We start from the raw sequence: 22,333 nt of genomic DNA on the forward strand, positions 1-22,333 counted from the left end.
CCTCATTGCACAGAGAATCCTGCACATATTGCAAAGCTGTTGCTTGTGCAGGACAGTGCTGTGCCTTTGTGGGACGCTGATAGTGCGTGAGTGATCTAATAAAGCTACTTATGGATGTTGTGCTTAAAAGAACTTTATTAAGGTAGGTAAGTAACAAATTGCAGGAGCACATTATGTTTTGGCATTGAGAATCAGAAACATGAATCTTAGTGTCAGGCCTGGCTGCCTGCACCAGCTCGAACAGGAGTATTAGTAAGGGTAGGGTAAGGATACTTGCAGCTGTGAGGATAACCGACTGACTAAACAATTTTGCCAAGTATTAGAGGTTGTAAGTTAGTAGAACCTTCTAGAATATCTGACCTCTCACCACCTAGATAGAAACTGTTTCTGTGCGGTTTTCAGAGGCCCCCAGCCCCCCAGGGAGATTCCTGGCTCCACATCTTGGGCTAGGGCAGGATGAAAGTCAGCTTTCCTATTTTCTTTTGGAGACAGAAGTTTCTCATCACTCGATGACTTGGGCTGAGTGGAAGTGCAGGGTAAAGCTGCCTCCAGCTGCTGTGAAGGAAGGATCCCAGCAGTGCCGGTGCAAGGGGTATCTGCTGCTTTTTCTGCCCAGGATCCCAAACGATAAGAACTGGGCAGGAGGTGTGGGAGGTGAGATGATGTACAGCTGCCCCAGAAAACAGACCTGAAAATCAACTGTCTCTGCTGCCCTGGTCGGGGGCAGTGCTTTCCAAACCTGTCGCCATTAGGTCTCTGGTAATTAGAACCAGATGCTGAGCTCAGGTCTCAGCTCTGCACGGGGCCTCTGAGCTGCCTGTGAGGCTGAACGGTGCTGACTGCTCTCTGTCCCTAACCAAGATCTCGCTAATTTTCTCGGCCTCATTAACCGCAGCCCCGCAGCGCTGTGGGCCGGGCGGCAGAGGGCACTCCGAAACAAGCGATGGTGCCTGGGACACATGGACCGAGCGACTGAGGAGAAACAAATCTGCCTTCCCTGTAAAGCGAGCTAGTCTGGCAGGGACAACCTTGGCGTGACCTTTAGTTGTGACATATCTGTCACGGCAGGCACTGAGTGGTAGAGCTAGCGAGTACCTGAATATCAGATATGAAATTGCTCAAGAGCCTGGCAGTTTGTATTCCAGCATATTCTGCTGGGGAGGGGTTTTGACCTTCCAAGAGACATAAAGGAAATGCATTTTGCTGACTCTGCATTGTTGTCTCAGGTGAAGCCTTTAAATATATGGGTCTCCTCTGATATAGCAAGTGTGCAGAAATCCATAGTGCATTTACAGAAAAAGCAGAGGTTTGTCGTGGACACTGCAGTAGTTCCCCTTGTTATTGCACTGTGTTGGATGAGCAGCAGCTGTATTCAGCTCTAGAGGTGGCTACATTTCTGTGGTTCTGTGCGTGTGCATTTTTGGAAAGCTGCTTTGGTGCAAAAGGTGCTATATATGCAGGCTCTGATGTAAGTTGTCTGTTATTTTAAGGTTCATGAGTACTTACTGAAAAATAACTCTCTTACCTTTGAGCACTTTACCTCGGGCTTCACCTTCACAGTAGATATAGTAGGTAGATGACACTGTGAAGTCTTTAAGCCTCACAGAATAAGCAGAACACAGGTGGTAGGATTGGGGAAGAAAACAGGTCCAAGAGAAGAAAACATTTTGGTGCAGCTATGAAGAGCTCATTGATTATAAATAATTCCCGTGGTCATTTTGAACCCAGGCGAGCAGTAGTTAATAGTCTTCTCCATGCAGTCTGTGACAAAGGTGGGATCAGGTGTTTGGAATCCTCTGCCATGAAGATAGCCCTGGTCTGTGCTGTTACCAGGCTTGAAAAGCACTGTCTCTAGGGATGGATCCCAGCAGAAACCTGGGCTCTGAAGAGTACTTTCTCCCTCTTACCCCACATGTAAACTGGGATTTGAATTTCAGTATTTTTAGCATCAAGCCTGGCCTTTAGGCTGCAACCCCAGACAATAAAGAAGCGAGTCCAGCTACTGCTGTGGTTGTGTCACAGATCAGAGCTCAAACAGAGGGGCACACAAACATACAGTAATTTCAAGCTCATTAAATTGCAGACAGGATGACTAGATCAGAGGGAGGGATTAAGCTCTAGGTAAGAAGACAAACCTGCCGAGGAAACACCTGAGCTGGATCAGTGATGAAACCTCAGGAACCTGAAAACCCAGTTGGTTTCCAGGACAATGCTGAAATTAGTTTTTCCCTGCCTCTCTGCTGACACTGTGATCCTTCTTCCAATTTGAAGAGAGTTTTCTTTCCTTTGAGATGTAACTCTTATCAGCTTGTGGGACAAGTGACTCAGCGCAGTGCCTGAGGCTATGGGAACAGGGCTGGTGGTAACCGAGCTCCTACCCATCAGCTGAGCCTGGAAAACCAATCATGTTTGTCTTCCTGTTTTGTCTCAGCTGAAAGGTAAAACTCCGAAATTTAAATCTCACTGAAGGTTCCTTAAAACCAAAGCAGGCTTAAGAGCAAGGATATCAGTTCCTAGTTTTACCAAGGAGCAGGAACTCATGTTGTCATAACCCTATCGCATGGGATATATGGTGGGCCAGATTCCTTTAGAAATGCTTGAAGTGAGATACAGGGAGCTTGATTTCTTGCAAAAGCTGTGCTCTGAATTTGGGAGCTGCTTTGGCTGCTCAGTTCTTAAGGGAACTTGAACCCAATAGGATGTAAGTTGGCAATTCAAAAATTAGCTGCCATTTCTTGAGATCTCACCACATTTATGTGCTTATGCAAGGGAGCTCTCAAAGTATAAATTTGAGTCCTTTTTCCTCTAACATCTGTTACTAGGATTTTTGAGCATTATTGCTAACAATATCAGTAAAAGTGGTATTTCAGCAGATGCAACCTTTATGCTGAGAATGGCAATTTAAAACTTGTTTACAACTGAGCCTGCTGCTGATTGCTGTCCCTCAAAGATATTGTGGTTTGTGCTTTTCCCAGGAGCTTGTGTCTACTAATTGTGTCGAAGTGACAGGAAAAGCAAAGCTTGCCCTTCACTTTATTAGGGAGACTTTGCAAAAAATCTCCTGGAGCTGTGAATGGCTTTCTGTGAAATGGTGGGGCTCTTCTGACTCTCAAAAAGTTGATGTACTTTGGGAGAAAGTTGTTTGGAAGTGGAGGTGGGTGCTGTGTGTATGCCCATACAAGCTGTCACCACTAGATGACACCATGACTCTGGCAACAAGGTCCAGATGAACCCTAAAACCAAGGGCATTTTGCCTGTTTTGGAGGGTTTGTTGCAAACCCAGAACATGGGCTGGATTTGCAAACCTTTCAGTGAACCGGGGTCAGGTTTCCCCCAAATGCAGGCTGAGGTTTGAGCAAAATGGGCTCAGTTCCAGGTGACAGGGTGGGATTTACGATTTGGGGTGGAAACCATCTGAACATTTGACTTGCAACCAGGCTGATCTTGGCTGTGGTTATGCTTGGAGGGCCTGTGTGTATTTGAAACACAATCTCAGACTGAGGTTCAAGGAATATGAATCTGCCAAAACCAGAAGGGGTTTGCATGACCCTGCTGAGAACTGCTGTAAGAAGGTTTCACGTGACTTCATTGCTCACCCAAAGTGGGTCCAGGCACAAACCCAAAAGCAGTATCCAGACCTGGTCAGCGGTAGCCCCGTTTCCCTTTTAACCCGTTGTCACTGTGGGTGGTAGGGAACTAAACACCTGACAGGGGGTCAGCAAGCACGCCTTGTGGTGCTGCTGCTACACTGAGCTTAACAGCCCACTGTAGTGTAATGGTGGCTCAGCTGCTCCAGGGACAGCCTTACCTCCAGGAGCATTTTGCCTTCTGATCAACTGACTGGCTTGGTACCTGCCAGCAGAAGGTATCTGTCTCTCCTGGAATGTCTTTCTGGGCTCTCACTCTTTAAATTTCACAGGGTCTAGGAGGTACAACCCTGCAACTGATCACTGAGCAGGGGCTGTTGCTTGCTACTCATTTCTCTTTTTTGGCAGAGGAAATAGTTATTCCCTAGCCTGAAAAAGCTTCTTTCTGCTGTAATTACTGTGTCTGTACACCTACTCAAGTCACCCTTCCATTGCTTTTTTTCATCCCTTTCAATGAGACTTGGAGGATGTTCACATGAAGCGTATTAACAAACCAACCTGCATGTCTTCTGCTCTTGCAAAGGGTATTTCTGTTTCCTTAAGTTTGGCAACTGTCATGTAATTATGTGGCTCCAAGGATAGATCCAGAGAATTGATAATCTAAGAGATTTTTGTACAATGCTCTGGTACCTCCTTTGAAATTCATGTCTTTCCACTGCCACCTCAGCAACAATCCTCACATGCAAACCGGTTAAATATCTTGTAGCAAGGAGTCATGACAGAGCAAGGCCACTCACCTAATGAGCACGCTGTGTGTAAGCTACCCTGAAACACCTCTTGTCCTTGTGTCCCACGCTAGACGTAGCCTAGAGGGATCCCAGCAGTTTGAGAGACAGGTCCTTCTGATAAGACTGCAACTCCCAGTAGTGCTTGGAGATTTGAATTTTATTTTGGTAAACTTGCAGTGCATGGGAAGTTTCCTGAGTTACTAACTTCACAGGTTGGTGTTTTCATAGGATACTCAGATGGCTAGTGAAAACAAACTAGCCATATTAATATGGTTATTTTATCCTAATTTGTTGTTACATCTGTAGAAAGCTCTTTCAAAATAACATTCATGAAAGCCTCATCGCTATTGTAACGTTAAGCATCACAGAAAACCCCACTACAAATGTTTTGGTTTACTGTTTGGTTTTGTGCACAAAATAGTGGGGTGTTTACTTTGAATCATCCTGAAGCTTTGCTCTGGCTGGAAGATGTTTTCTGTGGAAGCCAGCTTTTACATAAGGCTGGAATTTGTATTTCTGGTGCTTGCTGAGAAGATGTCTTTTGCTGTATCCACTGATGCAGTCAGAGAATTCTAAAGGATGAGTTTTACAAAAACTCTGTTCATAGCCTATCATGGAGCAGCAATATCACTATTCTTATATTTAATTAACATCTAAATTAATTTACCAGCTTATAGCATTTGAGTCTCTAGCTCTCCAGAAACCCTGAAGGGCCTTTTTGAAATACAGGTACACTTGTTACCTTGCAAAGCTGTAGCTGATTTTAATGACAGCGTGTTTTTATTCACAGTTTAGACACTTCTTTTTTAGGACCCGTTGCATGATTAGGCTTTCTTTGGTTGGAGGGGCAGGACTCTAGGCAGGAGAAATAAGAGGAAAACTCCTTTTTACACTGTGATAGTTCAGTCCAATGCTCTCTGCCACAAGTGTTGTGTAAAACTGACCGAGGAATGACCAGGGGAGGCAACAGATATGGGTAGGTAATAGAAGTAAAACAAACGGGGGCTCATGGCCTAAATGCCAGTTGTAGTATGGATGTGGTGTCTGTATCAGGTTGTTCCTGGAACAGCAGGAGGGGTATTCAGGTGTGTCCACTGGATTATCACAAGGGGAAGAAAGGAGCTCTGTCTCATGTGTTACTTCTCCAGGCAGAGTGTCAGGTAACTTTCATTCCTGATAAGCCTTCCAAAATTCATTGCAATTTTTTTTTTTTTGCACTGAAAGCCTCTTATTGCTTCAAGAAAATTGCTGCTTTCCAAGCAGTGTGTCATACTGCAGAGACTTCTTGCTACGTCCAAAGATATAAGATACAGCTATATCCAGCACTCAGCACTATGTTGTCTAAACTTACGCTACTTTTAATGTTTTCCTGAAGTCCCGTGTGAGCTTCTGTTGTTCCAAAGGGCCAATATACTACAGGTACAACTGCTTTCCTTTCCTTGCAAAGTACCTCTGGAGCAGATGTGTGAGGGAGCTGAGTGGAGCTGCCACAAGCACCCTCCAGGGCTCCATGCAGCTCTGACTGCTCCAGAATTAATGGGCCATAGTCTCTGTCAATGTTGAGACCATTCTGTAGGTATTACTTCTAACCCTTAAACTTTCTTCCTCCACTGCCACGGGCAGAGTATGGATGTATGGGGAAAAACATAATTCCTGTACCTCTTAGCCCCACTCTGCCCCTCATTTGCCAGGCTTACAGTATTCAAGGGAGCTTTTCCCAGTGGTGGAGGATTGACAGCCTCCAGCACAGACATTGGAGTGAGGAAACTCCAAACCTCTGGGCTGGTAGCACTGTACACCTTGAACTTGAAGAACCTTACACCTTGCAGGAAACAGCAATGTTATTGAAGCATCATCAGTGCTTGTAGATGTGGATTTCTGATTTATTCTGTGAGTGACTTTTATTTATGAGCCTGGACACCTTCTGAAAAGCTGACCCTCCTGCAGAATGTCTAGGAGGCTGAATGGGACTGTCTAACAGGATGAAATGTCACTGCAGCAAGTCCCTTCGGTGCAGATTCCTCTAATGGTTGCAGCTTTCTATTCGGCTGGGGGTAGGGAATCTTTTGCCTGAGAACTGATACTCTGCAAGTTAGTGGTTGCAGCCTGCTCACTTTCTGCTGATGCGATAGAGAAGCAATCTAGGAAACTCATGGAGAATCAGAGAACTGTTGTAGTTTAGAGAAGAGGGGAGACACTTGTGAGGATCAGCATGGTCTTCCCTCTGTTCTGCTGCCTGTGCCTGATTGTTCCCTCATCTACAGACAAGATAGCGAAGTGGGTAACAGCTTGGCCTTGCATTGGGTCCTCCAGCTAAAATCAGGAGTTGGTGTTGTCTTTGCTAGCCAATTTTCACTGGTGCTGTTTTAACACCATATTGCATCCACTCTCCAACCAGCTTCTGGAAAGTTAGCTTCCCGTGGGGATGCGAGAGGCCCACAGGTTGCTTGTGCAGATAACCTAAATGATGTGAATAGCGCACAGAGATGCCAAAAAGAGAAGCTCTTCTCAGCACGTCACTTGACGGGCTGCATTATGTTGGGAAGGTCAGCGAAACATCCTGTGTCTGTTTGCCTGTTTGTAATGATGTGAAGATGAAATTGCTCTGTCGCCCCTGGACTGGAAGTGCCAAGGCCTGGCATCTCATCAGAACTGTTGGGCTCCTAGTGTTGCTCCTGTTTGCTGGGCCTCCCGAGTCCACAGTGGGGAAGGATTTTCATCTTCTCTTTTACAACTGGGAAAACAGAGGCCTAAACTGACCTGAGTCAGTGATGCAGATGCCCACGTGCCCATCTCTAGCCCAGGAGCTGCTGGTGCCCATCATGGAGAGATTTCAAAGCTGAAGAGCTTAAGCAGGGCACTGAAGCTCTCCCTAAAAGTGAAGCAAAAGGCTGGGGGTACATTCAGCAGGGCCACAACCAGTGAGTTGTCAGTAAGTCACAGAGACAGTCACAGACAGACTCCCCGCTTCTTTAGGGGATGAGAGTGTAACTGCAGGGAATGAAGAAGTAGGCACGGCTCCTTGCTTGAAGTCCTGCCTGTAGAAAAGGAGCTCCAGCAAAGGCTGTCACTTTGGTTTTTCTTTCTGTCTCTCATTCTTCCATCTCCCAGTCTGGCCATTTGTGCTGCCTGCCTGTTTGTTTGTTGGCTGAGTGCCTGCTGAATTATTTACCAGCCTGACTGAATTAAGTAGCAGCAAAAGCAGGCGAGTGAATCCCACCTGAGACTCTTCCAGGGAGAGGGGGGTGGAGAAGTGGGGTGTGCGTATGAGGGTGTTGATACATAGTGCTTAATTAAATGTACCAGCCCATTCCAGGGAAAACCTTGTGGGAGGAGCAACTCCTCTATTGCCCTGAGACAGGGCTGAAGAAATCTGAGTGCATGGCTAACACACCAGCTCAGGCGGCAGCACGCCCCGTCTCCAAGCTGGGTGGGCATCCTGCCACTGGGAGTTGCCTTCAGCCCTTGCAAGTGTCATGTCAGCAGGCTGGGATGTGGCAGGGCTGTCAAGCGGCCATTTCCCTCCACCACATCAGTTACCTTGTTTGTGATGGTTGTTGTGCTGTGTGGGGTTAATTGGGTTAATGAGAGCATTGTACGTTATTAGAGGCTGAATTGGCAATTATGCTAATTATTGTGTCTCCCAAAGTGCCGTAGTTACTGAGGATGTTTAAAAGGATAGGGCTTCTTGTACCACACGCTAAATCAGAGCTGAGTTTCTGGATACCAAAGGACCTCTCTCTACCAAATGGTGGTGCACTGAGTGTTTGATATAAGGAAATGTCTTCTGGTTGGCACATCCCACCCAGCAAGGATGCCCAAGCTTAGCACACAGTCCTTAGTTCATGCAGTTCCTCTTCTGTTGGTGTGTCTCTCAACTATGAAGTCTTAAGGAGAATGAGACATAGCTCATTCTGTGACATATCTGGTCTGGTTACTCTCTCACTAGAGCATGCATGCTCCAGTATGGCTGCTTTCTCCAAGCCAGTGCTCTCTATCCTGTGGTGGACACCAACTTGTGACTCTGGAGTGTGCCCTCATCACAGTTCTTCAGGCAACAGCACTTGGTTCAAATGCCAGAGATCTTCCCAAGACTGTGTTCTCCTTCCTGTCACACCCTGCCTGTGCTGAAAAGCAGCCATCTTCCCACAGGTCGCTGTTTGCCAGGTGCAGAAGAAGATTCTAATTTGTAGATGTGCCAGTTGGGATTGTTCTCTAGGTTGCGTCACTTTGTCATGTGATTGTTTATTACTGTCATGCAACTGTAGTAAAGCCATCCTGGCTCTTCCTACTATGTAGGTGTCCCAGTAAAGATAACCCAGGGATGTCTTTGTGCCCTAAAATTGACTTTAGATGGGTACTGAGCAGTTGCAAACTATAAAGCAGTATGGGGTTTGAAAAGGGTTATCTTCCCTGCTTCCATGGGCTCACATGCAATGCTCACCAAACTTACTGCTGGCTTCAGTGAGAGCAGAACTGAGGCTGAGAACTGGGGAACGCCACAATGTGCTCTGAGTCATCCTTAATGCTGATCTGAAAGGTGCCTATTCAAAGCAATATAGTACCAGTGTGTGGGCTGCACAGCCTTTCCAAAAGGCTGGTTAGGTGTCTGGTGGTTAACCTGTGCCAGGCTCCATGCTGGTTGCAATGTCTCTGGTTACTCCTTACGTGTAGCCATGTTCATGCAGTATAGCTATAAGCTGGGGATGAGTTCAGACTGCAGAATTTATGATGTCTGAGGCCTAAACAAGGAACTGATGTACTTTTAAAATCTATAGACTTTCTCTCATACTGTCTTTTACCTGAAAGGGTTTTCATCTCACCTGGTTTAGCAGGGAAAGTCATCTGTCCATTAAGTGACTTTTGAACCTGGGAGTGATTTAGTTGCACATGTACAGTACAGAGCATCTTTGTCTTAGGCCAGCTGATTGAGAACTGGTCCCTGCCAGCCCTTTCTTCCACATATGGATATACATGCTTGAGTATATTAGGAGAGACTTAACCCCTCAAGTCAGGCAGCTTGCACTGCTCTCTCTCAGACTTCTGACTTCTTAAGGCATCTCTTCCCTTCCAGAATGTGGCATGTCATAAGAGGCAACCAGTGCAGACTAGTCCTTATTGTCTGTAGCATCAATTTACCATGTGAGGTAGAATACTGTCTTCAGAAGGTGGATAAAGAGGGAGCTGGAAACGGCAAGACATGAGAAGAGCACTGTGTGATCAAAAGCACATGCCTCATGAATTTATCATGAACTAACTCTGTGGGACTCTTGCTACATAAATCAACTGATAACTCACCATGTAAAAGATCATATACAACAATTCACCATTTCCTTCCCATTTCTGCTCTATCCCTCTTTCTGAAATTCACTGTACAACCAGTGTGAATGTGCTCATGCACGATGCTCTGTTGCAGAGATATGTATGTGGCAAGTCAAGGTAACGGATTTTTCTTGAATAACCTATGCAAGTACGGTCATGTTTTGCATCAACAGTAAGTGATTTCATATTGAATAAAGTAAGGAGTTAAAAAAAGTTGATGACCCTTTCTGGCTTTATTCCAGATGGGGGTCATGTGTCTGGGTTACTGTCCAACCTCTTCCAGTGAGTTAATTCCCACTCTTAGAATTGTAATGGCTGCACTGAGCTGTGCTCTCCTCCATAATGATTACTTACATAAAAGATAAAGTGCTTTTTCTCTGGACTCCAGCATTCCTCCTCATGCCTTGCCAGCATTTTGTGCAGGTGCCTACACTTTGCACTTGCTGTGAAAACTGTGGCATCAGGTCCAAAATTGCTGGTAGTGTGAGCATACATGTCACATTCTAAGGCTCTGCAGCAACATTCAAATCAACCAGTTCTATACTGTCCTCCTGTCTACAACTAATTCAATATATTTCTTTAATAAGAAAACTTAACTGTCTTGGATGATCAGCAGACATCGTCTAGCTGGATTTCAGCAAAGTACTTTATAAGGCATCTCATGGGAGTCATGCTCTCAGAGAAAACAGGGATTAGCACATGGCTTGTACAGTAGAAGAGAGGTTAACAGCGGGAGGCTGCACAGGAAGGAAAGTCATAAGGGTGGAATTCTGCCAGCACAAGGTTGATGTATTTATGAATGTTAATCCTACTACTTACATACAGATTCACTGGACAGTATTAGGATTCTTCAGAAGCATCTGTATATACAAACGTATCAGAGTTGCTGAGGGCCCCTCTTCCTTTGCCTTTGTACCCATGGAACCGTACTTGCCTGCTCTAGTCTCTGCAAGAGGAAATGACCCTTTCTGGTCCTGCCATCCCCTGCTGTGTTTCAGAGAGATTTACTGCTCTCTGCTCACTGACTGTACTCCGGAGCTGGTATAAAAGCAAATACTGAAGGGATGCATACGTCAGCAAAACTTCTTCTCCCTGATTACTCAAGTTAGGCCAGGGATGGGCTTTCTGTCAAAGGAAGGATTGTAAGTCTGGACCTGTCTTCCTCGTGTAAGGTCAGAATTTTTCCCTAAGTCTGTTCATGTCCACATGTCTGAGCTTGGAAAGGAGAAGGGGATAGTCCTAGGTAGTGTGTCAAAGGAGAGACAATGTCCCTGGCTGATACACCAATGTTGAAGGGAGATCCTCCTTCTGTGCCATGTATAATCAAGCAGATAATTGTACGTGAGCATCAGGGTCATCCTGTCTCACGCTCATAATACCCAGTGTAGCTGCCTCTGCTGTACAATGGCAAAGTAAAGGTCATTTCCCATCTCCAGACTTAGGGAGATGATGGAAGAGACACACCTGGTGGAGCAAGTACTTGGGCAGAATGACTGAGGGAGTCCCAGATAGTACATGAGCAAAAGATTCAGAGATGACAAGGGAGAAGAGATCATGTGGGACTGGAAGAGAGGAAGGAAGGTATCCAGAAAAAAATTAAAACAAGGCAGGGAGTACTGTGGGAGGATACAGACAGGGACTTACCTTGGCAGCAGTCTGGAGAGGATGTTTTTCTTCCTCTTTTCTTCCTCAACCTCTACCCTTCCTCATCTTTCCCACACAGATACCTGAATCAGCTTCCTCCATGGCAAGTCAGTCCAGCATGCATTCCGCACTGCTCAGCTCTCAGCAACTGGTTGATCTGGGCTGTTTCTTTGTGTTGAGATGCTCTTCTCCCTTTTCCATTTTCCCATGTGGGAATTTGATAGCAAGAACAAACCTTTGGATGGTGACAGGAGGTGATGTGTTAACAGGGAGACGTGAAGGGAGCCATCCATGCCTAGCACTTGGGAGCTGCTTCCTCTCCCACTCACGGATGTTTGCTAAAGAAGTGTTTTGGTTTAACTGTAGCTTATTGGATTATGTGATTATGGCATTTGAATTCTTTATTAGATCTTTTCTATCTTGGTCCCTGGGGTTGAGAGGGACTTGTTTTCTGGCCTTTGATGTGTTTGAAAAGTCAGGCTATTTGTATCACTGCTCCTTTGCTTTGATTCTTTGACTCCTCCTCTGGGGAGCATTCTGATGTGCAGAGCTCAGCTTTGTGTGCGTGTGCTGCATGGGATGTCTTTGGTTTGTTTTTGTACTGGGCACAAATCACCCCTCCTGCTCCCTTCTTTGCAAGTTGTCATGAAAGCAGGCTATTGCTGAACGGTTCTCTGGAAAATTTGTGTTTGCTGAAAACTGTACAGAAAATTCAGTATTTTATGAGACACACAGTGTCTTCACTTGGAGAGGATGGGTGGCATTGCAGCAATGCTCCAATTTTCTTTCCCTCAGCCCCTTTCCCCTGTGTCCAGAAAAAAATCTTATTGTTATAGTTCACTTAATGAAAAGAATATTCATCATGTTCTGCTGTATCTGTTCTTTCCTGATGATTTTAACTGAGGCATCAGAAGAGGAAGACTCCTAACCCCATAGTGGGAAGTGAGAAGCTTCTACTCCAGTGCTTTGCTACAAAGCAGCATCCTGTGAGCAGAGTATCAGAGAAGGGAAATTTGCTTAGCCTGCAAGAAAAGGTCAGGCCCAGCCCAGTAAACCCTGCCAGGAAGGGTTAGTGTGGTGAACCAACTTAGGCTTCATTTGTCACCTGTCAGTGCTGAGCACGATACGCTTAATAGCATGGTGGTGCAAAGGACAAAGGGGATTTCTGATGGGGAAAAGCAAGGTAAGCCATAATTAACTAGAGCGCTGGAGGAAAAACTCCATCTTGGAGCTGCTGAGTTTCTCTTGTGAGCTCAGATGTTTTCACCTGCACTCCTAAAACACAGCATAGTCCCTCCTGTATGCCCCAACACCTGTCCACGGTTGCATTCTCCAGTGTGTGTCATATCAGGAAGGGACCAATTAAAAGGATGACTGAACCTTTATGGACATAGGCAATGAATATAGTACAAAAATCTGTGAGGCTGAGTGTTCCTGCTGGTGCAGAGCACAGGCTCAGTCTGAGGTTGACTGAGGGAGCAGAGAGGAGTCTCCCATGCTTATGTTAATTCTGGAATTAATCTCTCCACTCAAGGTGGGTGAAAAAGGGGCTCATTGGCCCAAGGGTGGTGTTAATGGTCACCCCAGCAACAAGAAACAAGAGGTTCCCCCCTGCCACCCTTCCTTTCCCTGTAGGATGAGCTAATGTCTGTATCTGTAGTGGCTGGTTGTGTATAACCTCTGCTGCGTGAATGGTTACTGCCACGCTCCTGCTTTTCCCAACACTGAGAACATGCATGTTTTCTCCTTTTGTTGCTGAGTAGCTTCCAGCCAGTCCCATAACACACCCACACATACTCCATGGCACAGGCTGCTTCGGCGTTGAAGCATATGCTAGCTGGAAACAAGCAATTGGGTGACCTCTTCTCCCAAGGCACAGTTTGGAAATAGCTTTGCAAGGGTGGCCAGTGCCCAAGCAGTGGTTTGGTTCCCACATCCTGCTCATCATATGTGAGAGCAGCTCATGTTTTTGCCTGGTGACAACTGGCAGGGCAGGCTGTGAACACTGAGCCTGCCATTCCACCTCACCCCCAATACTTGTAGCTTAAGTGGGCCTGAACTATTTTTAAAGGAAACCTTTCAACTGTTGTTAACAACAAAGTCATAATGGCAGCCTCTGACACAGCTGGAAAGCATCTGCAAACACTTGGAACAGGTAACAGTTTGATGAGGGCAATGTTGTATCAGGCTGCACGTGGCTCTTGGGGATTCAAAGCCTTAGCTGGTGGGGTTAGCACGACCTCTCGTTTGGCTGGGAAGCACACTGTGTTCAGGAAATACTGGTAAATCATGGCAGCTCCTCGCTTCTGGAGAGTGTCAGGATACCAAATGAAAAGATAATTCACCTGACAAATGTAGCCCTACTCTTTATGGAATTTTCTTCTTGAATTTGCTCATTATTCAAAAGTTGTTGGATTTCTGTGACATTTTAAAGGGTGGAGAATGAGCTTTTTGGATTGTCATAGGCTGTCTTTGAAACTGCTGTCTGTGCTTGGTAACAGTGCTCATTGGTTGTGGTTAAATGACTAATGTTTTACATTCCCTAAACTTAAAAATGGAAATGGTGCAGATTTTGCTGGGATTAGTTTTGTTTTCTGTTTCTGTAAAGTCTTAGGCAAGTGACTTTCTGCTGATGCAGACAATCATGGAGAGCATCTTTGAAGCTTCAGTATTCATGGAAATTATGTCAAGAGCATAGCGTGACAAAAAGAGTGATTCCCATGGCCAAATAAACACTTGTGATGTTTCAGCTCTGGGGAGTGTGTGTATGGTCAGGATGTCATGATTTTTATATTCTTGCTATTTTACCTTGAGATCTGTGTGGTGATAGGGACACTCAAAGGTGTGAGGAGCACAACATGTTGTGAATGTAGCAAAAAGACAGTGTTGTGTTCTGTGTCCTTTCCACCAACCACCTCAGGATTACCATTGTCTCAAAAACATTATTATTTAAAATCATTTTAGTTGAAGTGCCAGGTGAAGTAGATTTGGAAATCTAGGTATTTTTATGATCATTACAAAGCCATTAAACAACACTGCCCCATACATAACACTATTTATTCCCTGTCAGGAAAGCTACAGGGCATCTTTTTTCTCCTCTCCTAGTAAGGCACACTTCTTACTTGAAGCAGGCACAGAGCATGGAGCACCTCCTAAATACAAAAAAAAAAAAAGAAAGCAGAGCTTCAGTGCTGCAGCTATCGCTCATGATGTTCTTTGGACCTGTGTAGTGCTGGTTGGCAGAGCAGCTCAAACTGCTACTAGATAGGATGTTCACTAGGAAGAGTCTAGTTTTATGGGCCTCACATTTTAATTTTAGCAGATATGCTTTACACAGAGTAAACAATGTCAAAAAAACCCTTGTTGGAAAGACCATGGCAAAAGTTCTGCATCTGCACAGTAACCTGTGTGTTGGAGACACTGTTAGGGTAAATCCAGGGTTTACCGAGGTCAGGGTTTACCAAGACTTTTCAGGGTTTCCAAAGAGGATGGGGAGGGGGCTTGGGTTATTAAGCTTAGCTAAAGGGGGGAAATCAGTTTAAATATTTTCTTCTAGTTTCAGATCTGATTAAGGTGATCTAAGAGAACAACAAATATTCTTCCTCTTCATCTCCTTTTTTAAATTTACTGTAAGTACCTGGTAATACTTTAAGTACCTACTTTGTGTCCCACTGTATCAGTCATCATGGACTAATTCATGAGAAGGCTTGTCTGTGGGATGTCCAGTTGACTTCAATTTAAACATTCCTGGGTGGGGAGCAAGGAGGCATGTGTCCATCGGCAAAACAGGAAGAATACCAAGCTACAGAACTTGGTTTGCATGACACTTCTGTATCTACATAAATTATATTGGTAAGGATTAGGGTTCTTCATCAAAAGCACTGTGACAGCCTCTAGGCTATATAAAATTATGTGGGTATGGGGACATATTAACAGATGCAGATGTTAATTTGTTAACATTATGCTCTTCCCTTAAAGAAAACACTTGCATTACAGTCAGATTAGAGGCAAACATTGTCTTCCAGATTCAGCTGTGCTAGTAAAACATGTCACCAATTGACGGTACTTTCCACACTGATCACAGGAACAGCTCCAGGCAAAGTTGAGTGTCTGTCTTAAGCAGTTTCAGTTATTGGCCACAGCAAACCTACCTGTTGGCTCTCCTTGAAGAATATTAGGGAGTACTCACAAGAAGTGGTCCTTTGGCAAATCGGTAGAAGCACAACCTCTGTAAGGATGGAAGGAGGAGGAAGGCGTAAGCGAGCAGCTGGGGGAGGTAAGCGCTGGTTCTGGGTGAGGATGGCTGGCTGTGTTCCTTAAACTCCTTTGTACTGCTGGAATGATAGCAGAAAGCTGTCTGCGTGTAGACACATCTCTTGTTATTACTGATAAAGGAAAGTTTCAGCAAATCTTAGATGACTTCTTCATCTGTCATAAAGAAGCAAACTAGGGTAGGTGCCACTTTTACATAACTTTGGGCAGGCACCTTAAGGTTATGTGCAGTTAGGGGCAGTGACAGACCTAGAAACAGAACATAGGAGTCCTGGCTTTTCAGCTATCTTCAGTAACCATTAGATGATACTTCCTCCAGATGTTTCAATAAGGGGTGCTATAAAAAGTTCTTGACATTGCTGTTGCAATTCCTCATTTCCAAAGGGCTGCCTGCCTTTATGTTTTTAATATCATTGCTTTGAAGCACCATAGCTAGAAGTGACAGTGCCAGAAATAATAATAATAATCTGCATAGCACAACAGGCATTTTACCAGCATGTAGGAAGACAAAGGTTTCTGTGTGTTTTGTATTAGCACGCTGAAAAAGTCTTATTGAGTCTATCTGGAATGCATAGGTGGGAACCTTAACCCCTCATATGCTGAGAAGAAAATTGTATGCAGACCTGGGAGCTGAACTGAATGAATAAAAGGGCACATGAGCTTCATTCCTTTGGCGGTGGGAGGTCTTTCTGGACCATATGCCTTGACAGCCTTGTTCAAGCTTATGTATTTAATATCTATGTGACACCAGTGTAGTTAATTTACAAGTTTTCTTCCCGTTTCTTCAGTCATATTTAATTATTCTCTACCATAGACCAGAAAAGACAGAGTAAAGGCAAAATCTAACCCAAATCTTAAAATTCTTTCTTCCTCTGCAAATTCCATCCTTATTTCTGCCATGGCCCATGCTCAAAACCGAAACAATAAAACATACAGCTGTGACATAGGGGAATTGTCCAAAAAGGACGATGTCTGAAGGTTTATGATTAGGTTTTATATTCCCTCTGTCTATAGAGAAGCACTTCCTGAATGTTTCTGTGGTGGGAAAAGCATCCCAGCCATTTCCCCTTGTGGATGATGGTGTAATTAGAGCTGTAAAGAAAGAACCCATGACACTAAAAGGCTGTAAGTGCTGCAGATTTAGGACAACAGGTTTCTATGGAAACTGAAGTGAAAATAGGACCTCAAATGGGCGAATAACAATAATATAGAGTTCTCAATTTGGATCAGTCTGTAAGTTGCTCTAAAATACTGCCTTCCTTTCTGGCAGTTACTTGCATAACCTTTTCCATGGTACTCTCAATGAAACCTTTCCCCCCTTAACTCCTAATTTCTGTACAGAAGCATTCATTCCTTAAAAAAGAAATATAGATGAGGAATTTCCAGTGTATGGCATGCACGGATTTACAGATCTTATCAAAAGAATTTGAGTTTAATATAGGGAAATATGCAACATAATAATTTATGGGATCCATTGTCATCATACTACTGCCGTGGAGTCCTTGGTAGTAGCTGAAAATTTTCCTGCATCAGATAGAATATGAAGTCTTCTTATATCTTATTCAGTGATGGTGCACTGGAAAGATGGGGCAATGCCAATGATACCTTTGCGATACCTCTGTGTAATTCACTGTGTGCTGTACTTGCCAGTTGTTGATATCTAATTGTCTCCTGGAATGCTTTGCAGTCTGAGACTAGTTCTCGTGACTGCAGTGGGAGATCCTTTCCTTTGGCTGTCCAGTTTCTGAGGAAATTTGGAACAGTCTTACTCGGCAGGAAAGCTTTCCAGGATTTAGAGTAGAATATGGTGTCTTGCATTGCCTGTGCCATGCTCTAAGCAACATCTGAAAATGTCACTGTTAGAAATGCTCCAGGAAAGAATAAAAGGGGCTTGACATTCTTTGCGCTGTGATTTAATTTTTTTTTCTTGTGAGCATTTAACAGTAGTGGAAGAAATGAAACTGCAACAAGGGAAAGATTGAACTGCTAGTTCAATCACAGAAATACCCATACGGTCCCGTTTGTTTCTGTAAAAACAGCTGTGCAAACTTTGTAGTAATACATACACTAACTCAGGGATATTTAGGAGAAAGCCGTTGAGGATTACAGACATCTCTGCAATGAACCTATATAGGCTAAATATATAGAAATATATATATATATGGAATTATTACTCAAATCAGTGGTACCTGAACTGGTATCTGTGCAGTATTTGATCCTAAGAGCTTATCTCCTGGCACTCTTAATGGTTTACATTCTCTACAGCCTGAAACATGAATTAATTTTGCAAGCAGTGGGCTAAAAGTCCCATAAACTGCAATTTAACTCCTTGCAAACTGTCCCAGAAGAAGAGCCAGCCTCATAACACGCTGGGCCTCTTTCCCTGCTTGTATTGGTGCAAAACCACTGTTCCAAATGGGAACCACTTAAACCAGTCTGTGCCAGTCACTGAATCTGAGTCAAGATTCTGGTTTGTGGGAGTGGGGTCTACAGCAACACCGTGTGTCCAAATGCCGGTGATTTCTGGTCTGAAGCTTGTGTCCTACCATTTGAGTTTTAATGAATAATACAGGCTTCCCTGACTCCTGGCTTTATGTTGCCATAAATGAGAGAGAGACCTCTCCTCTGTGTGTGTGTCCAGATTCTCTCATTGCATGGCAAGCCAGGCGGATTCATGATTCTGGCTGCTCTGCTTGCAGGCTCGGGGCATCATCCAGATGCTGACGTGCTGGCTCCAGACAGCCTCCCCACAGAATAAATGCTGTTAAATTCTTGATCTGATTGGCAGCCCAGGGAATTCAATTCAAGTCCCTAGGGAGAGGCAGGAGAGCATTTCTTTTCTCTGTGGCTATTGTCATGAAAATGAATAAATCCTTCTCCCCCCCCCCATCCTTAGGTTGTCACTGGCCTGGATTAATTTTGTGTACATTTTTCATATTCTTTCCTAGCTGCTGCTTGAGGAGGGGATTGCCTAATTCTCTATTTGAGTTCAAAGCAAAGCCAAGCAACCTGGTAGATGTGAATCCAGGAAGGGAAGACGAACTGAAGGCTCCCCAGCCTGATGGCTCTGTGAACGCCTGGTACCTGGGTAGAGAGGCTCATCTGGCCGATGGGAGTGAGGCTGGTCACACCATCCGTTTCCTTTAGCACACCTCGTCACCGTTCTCTTCTTATCAAGATATTACTTGACGATATGCCCATGGATTTACCCGTTCTTCTACGCAGATGTGAGTTATTCATGGCTGGGCTGGGGCCTAGTGTGCTCCCCCTGTCTGCCTCCTATTCATCTGTGTGACATCTAACACGGGGTATTAGCTCACGGCACACACCACTGAAGAGAGCAAGGCCGGGTGCCGCAGCGTGGGTTAGGTCAGGCACAAATGAATTGGAGGTGAAGAGCAGCTGGGACCCAGCGCAGGGACTGGGCTGCAGCATTCAGCAATCCCCGAGTGCCCTGGGGATGCTGCACTGCAGACGGGTAGCCAGCCCACAGCGTCAGAGCAGAGACTACAGGGACCAGCCCTAACATGCCTGTCTGAGGAAGCCCTGTCTAGCCTTTGTTTCAGCAGAGCATTTAAGCATAGTTAAACTTCACGCTCACAGAAGAGCTTGCAGGGGAAAAATGGAAAAACAGATTTTTGCACTGAATTTTTATTCACTGAAACTTTCTGCTCTGTCTCTTCCATTCTGAAGGAAAAAGTGAACGCAGAAATTTTTTTTGGGGGGAAGAAACTTTTTAGTTTTGAAAATGCTTTTTATAGTTATTGAATAAACTATTTTAATGGAAATTAAAAACTCCTCAAGAATTTTCTTTAGAAAAGCAACCAATATTTCTCATCTGGCTCTATTTATATGTTTAAAATTACTTACATGCTTAGGCATCTTGCTGAATCAAAACTTTAAAAGACAAACCTTATCTTAGCTACAATACCCATACTTATGTAAGACATTAACTGTAATAGTTATATGCTCTCTCTTTTATGTCATAATTATAGGTCTTTCAAAACCTTTTTTGAAAAAGCATATGTAATTATTTTGGACTTTTTACCTTTAAATGCCATACATTTGCATAAAAATTTACATATATTAATGCTAATCAGGGACATAGGAAGAGAAACAGAATTTCACTAAACTCCTTGCTCTGAATTAGAACTCCAGTGTCAGAGGTCAGGCTGAAAAATACAGATGTTGACACCAGCTCTATTCCCCAAATCCTTGCACAATTGCTAAATTGTCTGATGTTTCTGTTGGTCATCCTTCTGTCAGGCTGGTTGGGAGTGCTGACACACGTTGTTGGTGCTGCACTGTAGTGTTAACACCTTGTTGAGCTGAACGAGAAACTTGCACCTCTTTCTAAGGCAATTGATTTAGTGATTTATAATCTGCAGGCTGGAGGCTCCCGGAGGCTCTTCTGAGAGCACCGAAGGAAAGTGAGCCTGTTGTCAGTGTGCTTAGATTTGCTATACAAAGCCTAGGACAGCCACTGGGAAATTTTTAGGGTCTGCAACCTGGAAAAGGTTGATAACTGTTGATTTAGACTGTCAGCAGTCTCAGCAGCCAGAGCTGCTCCCGGTTAAGATCTGGATATTTCCTCTGCAGCCTTCACCTCAGGTTCTGGGGCTGTTCTCAGTCATTCTGTGTTCATAAAAGCATTATAAAAATAGTGTTGAGGGAGAAGTGATTATTCTTAGAAACTTGAGGCAGCTTCCACAGAAAAAGGCAATTATTTAGGTTGGAGAGAGGCGTAATAATGGAGAGTTATTCCGGAAGCATGTGAAATGAGGACTATTATGATGATGGTAAGGAACTCCCCTTTCTGTGTTTTACAGTAGAAGAGGAAGGAGATGCTGGATATCTTTGAAAGGCAACATTTTTAAAACGGCTAAAGAAAATGTTCTTTTACATGCTGCAGAACATCTTGCCAAAAGGGAGCACTGGGCTGGGAGTTCGGCGGGATCCAAAGAACTGAAGAGGAGAATTTTCCAAGGCAGAAAAAACTACCTGAGCATCAACTCCCTTTGAAAATTGATTGAATGAGGAACCTGTATTCATGATCTTGAGACCCCTCATTGTCTTTAAATGATGAGAACCTCGACAGTTGAATTAAAAAGGATAAATAGAAATAAAACGGTAAAGCTGCAAGAACCCTCTATGTCAAGACATAAACGTCTGACTTGTGCTGGCTAGGAAGGAGCTTTCCCTCTGGGCAGATTGTTCTGTAATTTGCCTGCTGTGAAGCTCCCCACATTTACATCTTTGCAAGGGATTGTTTAACCAAAAGGAAAACAAGCAAAAAAAATTTCCGTTTATGAAGCACTGAAATCCCAGAGTGCATGAAATCCTGAGCAGCTGAACAGAATTTCAGTGCCTGCGAAGCGGGGCGAGGCGCGGCTGTTCCCGCGGGTGGAGCTGTGCTGCGCTGGCCGCCTGCCTGCGGCCGTCCCACCTGGCGCTCGCCAGTGGTGGATTTGGAATAGGAAGGAAAGCTGAGCGTGCTTCAAGGGGAAATATTTTTTCTGAACTTGTTTGAATGTTGATGTTAATTTGTCATGTTTTGTGATAAATACCTGCTTATCTGGAAGCTTTTCTTCTCTGATGATCAGCGCAACAAATCTGCACTGGCCCAGAGCAGCCTTCCCCAGCACCTAAATCTCGTACAGAAGGATTTCCTTCATATAAAGGCCTCTCAGAAACAAGCTAAATGAACATATTTCATTTATGAATTAAGTAAATTGTGATGATCAAGGGCTGAAAAGGAGACAGTTACAATGGAAGCACTGTAGCCAAGTAGCCAAGCATTTAGGTACAGCATTTGTATCTGTAGATAAACAACAATGCTATAATAGTATTGTTCTGTCCATCTGTGTAACGTGAGCATGGCACATACACAGGTGAGTATTTAGAAGGAAACCATGCTATTTTCTTTGAGACCTGCCTTTGTGCTATTTTAAGATGGCATCATTTTCTAATAGTGATAGCGGCAAGCTTGCTGTGGTTTATAAACCTTTAACTCGGCAGTGGTCTGGGATGGAGAAAGAGCCCACCTACCTGCATAAAAGTTATCCCCCTGCATCTTGCTTGCAGTTTGAATACTAGAAAAGCATGGCTTTTTCAGCCAAATTAATATGTAAAAGCTGAGCTGCATCCAGTTGTGAGACATCTAAGGCAATTTTAGTGTCAGTCTTTGGGATTATAATTTACACCATGTATTCCTTTTGACCATGGCATAGAATAGCTTTAAAGTATGTTCTGATTGAACACCTGCCACTGCCATCTTTGTACTGGTACAGGCACAGTCAGAATCCACAGGCATCTAGAGTAGAGCTTAGTGTCTTTATTAAAACATACTATTTTTTTCTTGATGGCTTTGATTTACAATTTTTGCCCTCTGAGTCACAGTGAAAAAAAGACTAGAATTTTTGATTAATTATTTTTTGTGGAAAAAGGCAAGAAAGCATCTTTCACTGTAAAAAGAAAGAAAAACTGTTTTGGTACAGATGAGGCCTATGTACATTCAAGGATCATTTCAGAGAGCTCAGCACATAACACCACTCGAAAGGGGCACAAAAAGCAGAAGAATGCGTTCCACAACTTCCATTCATATTAGCAGATCTGCTTCTGCAGCCTTGGGTACCAGTTTAATCCAGAACAACCCTGATTGTCCAGCTAAGGAGAAGAAGTGAGCGTACCATCATGTTCATGCCTTGGGTGAGAAAGATG

At 44.2% G+C, this 22,333-nt stretch overlaps 1 long non-coding RNA gene across 1 annotated transcript; it reads right to left on the bottom strand.

Annotated features, from left to right (window-relative positions):
* Positions 1 to 2,539: 2,539 nt before the first annotated feature.
* LOC113486290 lies at positions 2,540 to 11,652 on the bottom strand. Its single transcript, XR_003399558.1, has 2 exons — positions 11,342 to 11,652; positions 2,540 to 9,559 (listed from the first exon to the last, which is right to left on the bottom strand). It is a non-coding gene; the product is annotated as an uncharacterized LOC113486290 (long non-coding RNA).
* Between the last annotated feature and the right edge of the window lie 10,681 nt (positions 11,653 to 22,333).

The sequence above is a fragment of the Athene cunicularia genome (assembly GCF_003259725.1).
Source record: "Athene cunicularia isolate RWA chromosome 15 unlocalized genomic scaffold, athCun1 chr15_part1, whole genome shotgun sequence".
In the NCBI taxonomy this organism is placed as follows: Eukaryota; Metazoa; Chordata; class Aves; order Strigiformes; family Strigidae; genus Athene; species Athene cunicularia.